Below are 5,194 nucleotides of genomic sequence, written 5' to 3' on the forward strand. Positions count from 1 at the left end.
AGGTCAAGATGGGGAGCAGGGCAGAGGAGATGGCTAGGACCTCCTATGACGTGGTCATAGGACCTTCATGGTAGAGAAAGGCCAAGGGAAGAAGTTCCATGAAGAAATCTAGTCCTAGAAGGCTTCCTATAGGGGGAAGATATCCATGGTCATGCAGAGAGGGAAGGGTTAGATGGCCTCTGGTGGATGGCTCCCCCTTCCTCAGGGAAGCTGGGGAGGCATGTTTTTTCTTCATTTAAGAAAGTGCTGCTTTCTGCTCTAGGCCCCAGTGGCTGCTGTCGAAATGGGCATGTTTATGAAACCCAGGAAGGTGGTGTCGGTCCTGGCTGCATGCTACTCCAGACGCAGAGTGCTCGTGGTGAAGAACATTGACGATGGTACGTCAGCCCGCCCCTACAGCCAGGCTCTGGTGGCTGGAATTGACTGCTATTCCTGCAAAGTGACGGCTGCCGTGGGCAAGAAGAAAATCGCCAAGAGGTCTAAGATCAAGTCTTTTGTGAAAGTGTATAATACAGTCACCTCATGCCCACAGGATACTCTGTGGATATCCCCTTGGACAAAACTCAAGTCAACAAGGACATCTTCAGAGACCCTGCTCTGAACCACAAAACCCAATGGGAGGCCAAGGTCAAGTTTGAAGAGAGGTACAAGACCGGTAAGAACAAATAGTTCTTCCAGAAGCTGTAGTTTTAGATCTTTTTTTGTTTTAGTCATTAAAAATCCAAAAAGTAAAAAAAAAAAATTTTTTTAAGTCCCCTGAAGATCAATAGAAAATATCTGCCCCTTCACGTGAAGATTCTCTAGAGTGAGAGCAGGGTCTCATTAACTCAACAGATCACTTCCCCTTCTAGCTAACATCTGCCAGGCCTTGGCTACTTGCCAGGGCTCCACCTACGCCTCTTGAACCCTTTATGTGTTAATTCACGACATCCCTTTGATGACCAGATGGGATGGGTATTTTCTCCCATTTTAAAGATGAAGAAGCAGAAGCACAGAGAGGTTAGGTAATTTTTCTGAGGTTCATACAGGTGGCAGGTGGCAGAGCTGGGATTGGAGCCCAGGTGTCCTCGCCCTGCACCAGCTGTGTAATAGATCCTGTGCTAGGGGCTGGGACTGCTCTCAGGGGACTTCTAGTCTAACAGCAGGGGACAGGTGAGTCTTTAATGACTCTGGTACAGGTCAGGCTGGGATCAGGGCTGCAACAGAGTGTGCCAAGAAGGAAGACTGATTCGGCCTGTGGAGGAGGAACTGTGTGCGAGGCCAAGAAGGATGGGTCAGTTCTCCAAGAGCTTCAGGACAAAGCACTGAGAGGAAGGGCTTTCTAGGTCGAGGAACATCTTGGGCAAAAGCAGGGGAGGTGTGGAAATGCTGCAGAAAATTGGGGAATAGTCAGGAGTCTGGCTTGACTGCAGGGAGATCTATACATCGAGTATCAGATCAGGGAAAAGGACAAAAGGGAGAGAATCAGGTAAGAACACAGGTGTCAAACAAAGAAATGGAGACTCCATCCCAGGAAGGACAAGGGCCCATGGAAGAGTTTCTGGCCAAGGCAGGACCACCTGGGATTTTTGGGGCTGCAGCAAGGAAGAAGCACTGCGGAGAAGAGCCTGGGTCCCCAGCAGTGGGTGCCTCAGCCCAAGAGTGGCTGGGCTGCCTGAGCTGGGTGAGGACCACAAGGCCCACTGGAGAGGGGGATGGAGGACTTGTGGAATGAAGAGACAGATTGTTGCTGTGACTCCTTCATGTGCTTCTCCAAAGGGATTGGGTCTCATTCAACTCTGGATCCAGGCCCGGAACAGGACCTGAACTAAGATAAGATGCTGTGAATGTCAGGTGGAATTGCATGAAGAGGATTTGGAGACAGATGGAAGGTTTAAGGGTGAGAGAGGTGGAGGATTCCAGAGGCTTCCCTGGGTTGAGTCTGATCACTTGGCAGGAGGATGCTGAGCTCCTAAACCAAATAAGGGGGTAGAAGGAAAACTGTGGGCAGAGTCAGGAGATACTGCATCGAAGGGTTGCCAGTGGGTTACACCCAGCAGGCTACTGTCCTCAGGTTGGCAGGTAAGGTCTGAGCCTTGGCACAGGCTCTGAGGCAGCGGATAGTATCGGTCTGCTTGTTTCTTCAGCCTGGACTGATGCCTCCTGCATGCCTAGTCCTGTGCTGGTGTGAACATGATCACAGTGGGGTGGGAGGCTGTCCCCTCAGCAGAAAGACAAGATGGCTCAAGTCAGACCTTTCACTTTCTATGAGGTCCAAAGTCAGCCACAACAAATATATTGTTTATAAGCATGTGTCTACATAATAAACTTCTTTTAACAAAACAAAGGAACTGCACACCTGCTAGGATGGCTAAAATGAAAAAGACGGCCCATATAAAATGTTGGTAAGGATGTGGAGCATCTGGAATGGATATCCTGTAGTCAGGACGTTAAACCAGTTTGGAAAACTATTTGATAGTTTTTAAATATGTGGAACATGCAATTGTTGTCTGACCTACACTTTACTCCTCGGTACACAGTTGAGAGAAATGAAAGGATGCATCCATGCAAAGACTTGTACACACGTGCTCTTAGCATCTTTAGTTATAAAAGCCTGACACTGGTAATAACCCACCACCAATAAATTAGCCCAGATGATTGAGAAACCTCTTTACCATTACCATACACCTATTCAAATGGCTAAAATCAAACAAACAATACATAGTGCTGGTGAGAATGCAGAGCAGTGGGAATTCTCCCAGGTTGCTTGTGGGAATGTAGAATGGTACAACCACTATGGAAAATGGTTTTCCCATTTTAAGTTAAACATACACTTAGCACACAATCCAGCAACCAATCATACTCCTAGGTGTTGACCCAAGTGAAATAAAAACCTCTGCTAAAAAAGAAAAAAGGGAAGAAAAGAAACTGGAAATAACCAAAATGCCCATCAACAGGTGAATGGATAGACACACTGTGGTACATCCATACAATACTGACACTACAGTGGAATTCCATACGAGGAACACTACACTGCAATGAAAAGGAACAACCTGCCAAGATATCAAAATAATTATTCTGAGTGAAAAGTATACACAAAAAAGTATATACTGTATGATTCCATTTACATAGAATTCTAGAAAATCCAGTCTAACCTGGGTGACAAAAGGCAGGTCAGGGTTTACCTGGGGATGGAGTTAGGGAGCATGGGAAAGGCTGGAGAGAGGGATTACAAGAAAGTAAAAGAATTTGGGTGGGTGGTAGACATGTTCATTGCCTTGATTTTGGTTATAGTTGCAGGGTCGTATACTATGCCCAAGCTCATCAGATTGTGCACTTTAAATATGTACAGTTTATTGTGCATCAGTTATACCTCAATAAAGCTATTTTTTTTAAGCAAGGGAGTGATAAATCCCAAATTTAGAAGTGTCGTTACCTTGGGTGTGGGCAGGCAAGGGCACATGCTTTGTTAGGGGATTGGCGAGGTTCCAGTCCTGAGGTTGGGTGGTGAATTCACGGGCACTCATTACATATTAATAATTCACGAATAAATGGAATAAAATCAGGCCACATATAAACTAAAGATTAGATATATTAAAATTATATTAAAGGTGATATATTCAATCGACAAGAAAAACAAGGATTAATATTAATCTATGTTTGTGTACCTGAGGTCCAGGCTTTGAAAAGGGGAGGGTATATATGTGTGAGGGAATAACTGGATAGCCATATAAAAAAGCATGAGGTTGGATCCCTACCACACACCAAAATGGACTCAAAATGCATCTACCACATAAATGGAAGGCCGAAAGCTATACAAACCCCGAGAAAACATGATCTTGAATTAGGAAATGGGTTCTTAGATCTGATGCCAAAGCACAAGCACCCAAACCAAAAATAGGTAAATTGGACTTGATCAAAATAAAAACTCCTGTACTTTAAAGAACACCATCAAGAAAGAGAAAAGACAACCTACAGAGTGAGAAAATGACAAGTCATATATCAGATAAAGGACTAGTTATTAGACTGCACAAAGAACTCTTAATGACTCAGCAATAAAAAGACAAACACCCAGTTGAAAAGTGAGCAAAGGATCAAAATAGTTGTTTCTCCAAAGAAGATGTGAAAGTGAACGACAGCCCAGGGAAACGTGCTCCATGTCATCGGTCACGAGAGAAGCGCAGTTCAGAGTGAGGAGCTTCCACTTCGCATCTGCCGGGACAGCTGTAGTAGAAAAGATGGACGGCAACGAGTGGTGGTGAAAAAACTGGAATTCTCGTGCACCGTACAATAGTGCAGCTACTTTGGAAAATAGTCAGATCTTTCTTCACAAAAGGTGAAATTTATAGTTTATCATGTATTCACTCTTTGGTATATAACCAAGAGAAAAAACATGTGACACAAAAATTGCATGTGAATGTTTATAGTGACATTATTTATAATAGTCAAAAAGTGGGAACAATCCCAATGTTCGTCAACCTATGAATGAACAAACAAATTGTGGCCTATACATAGGACCGGAAATGGCTCAGCCTTAAAAAGGAACAGCTTGTGCCCTGACCCGGAATCGAACTAGTGACCTTTCAGTTCACAGGCTGGTGCTCAATCCACTGAACCACACCAGCTGGTGTTTCTTTCTCTTTCCCTCTCTCTCATCAATAAACATATTTTAAAAAGCAAAAGGGATCATTTACTAATACACCCTGCAATATGAACATATCTTGAAAGCACTATGTGAAATGATAAAGCCAGTCAAGAAAGACCACGTATTACAAGATTCCACTGGTGTGAAGTATCAAGAATAAGCAAGTCTATAGAGATAGAAAGTACGTTAGTGATTGCCTAGGGCTGCAGGTGGTGGTGGTGGTGGTGGGACTGGGGAAATGGGGGTCACTGCTAGTGGGTACAGAGTTTCCTTTTGGGGTGATGACAAATGTTCAAAATTGATGGTGCCTACAATTACACAACTCTGTGAATATACCCAAAACCACTGAGTTGTACAATTTAAATTTTGAATTATATGGCATGTGAATTATATATCAATATAGCTGATTTTTTTTTAAGTGGCCAGGGATCAGATCCTTGGAGAACAATGAATTTACAGACTGAAGCAAGGAGGAGAACCATGGAGGCGAAGTGTCCCCTTTGTACAGTCAGCTCTTGGAATTTCCTGGGAGATAGTAGTTCCTCCATTCGTCACAAACCAAGGGAGCAT

At 44.0% G+C, this 5,194-nt stretch overlaps 1 pseudogene; it reads left to right on the forward strand.

Moving 5' to 3' along the window:
• The first annotated feature begins 283 nt into the window (after nt 1–283).
• On the forward strand, nt 284–687 carry LOC119056359 (60S ribosomal protein L27-like; annotated as a pseudogene).
• Nucleotides 688–5,194: the final 4,507 nt, after the last annotated feature.

This window comes from Artibeus jamaicensis, unplaced genomic scaffold, assembly GCF_021234435.1.
Source record: "Artibeus jamaicensis isolate MK-2021 breed Jamaican fruit bat unplaced genomic scaffold, CSHL_Jam_final contig_1582, whole genome shotgun sequence".
Classification (NCBI taxonomy): domain Eukaryota; kingdom Metazoa; phylum Chordata; class Mammalia; order Chiroptera; family Phyllostomidae; genus Artibeus; species Artibeus jamaicensis.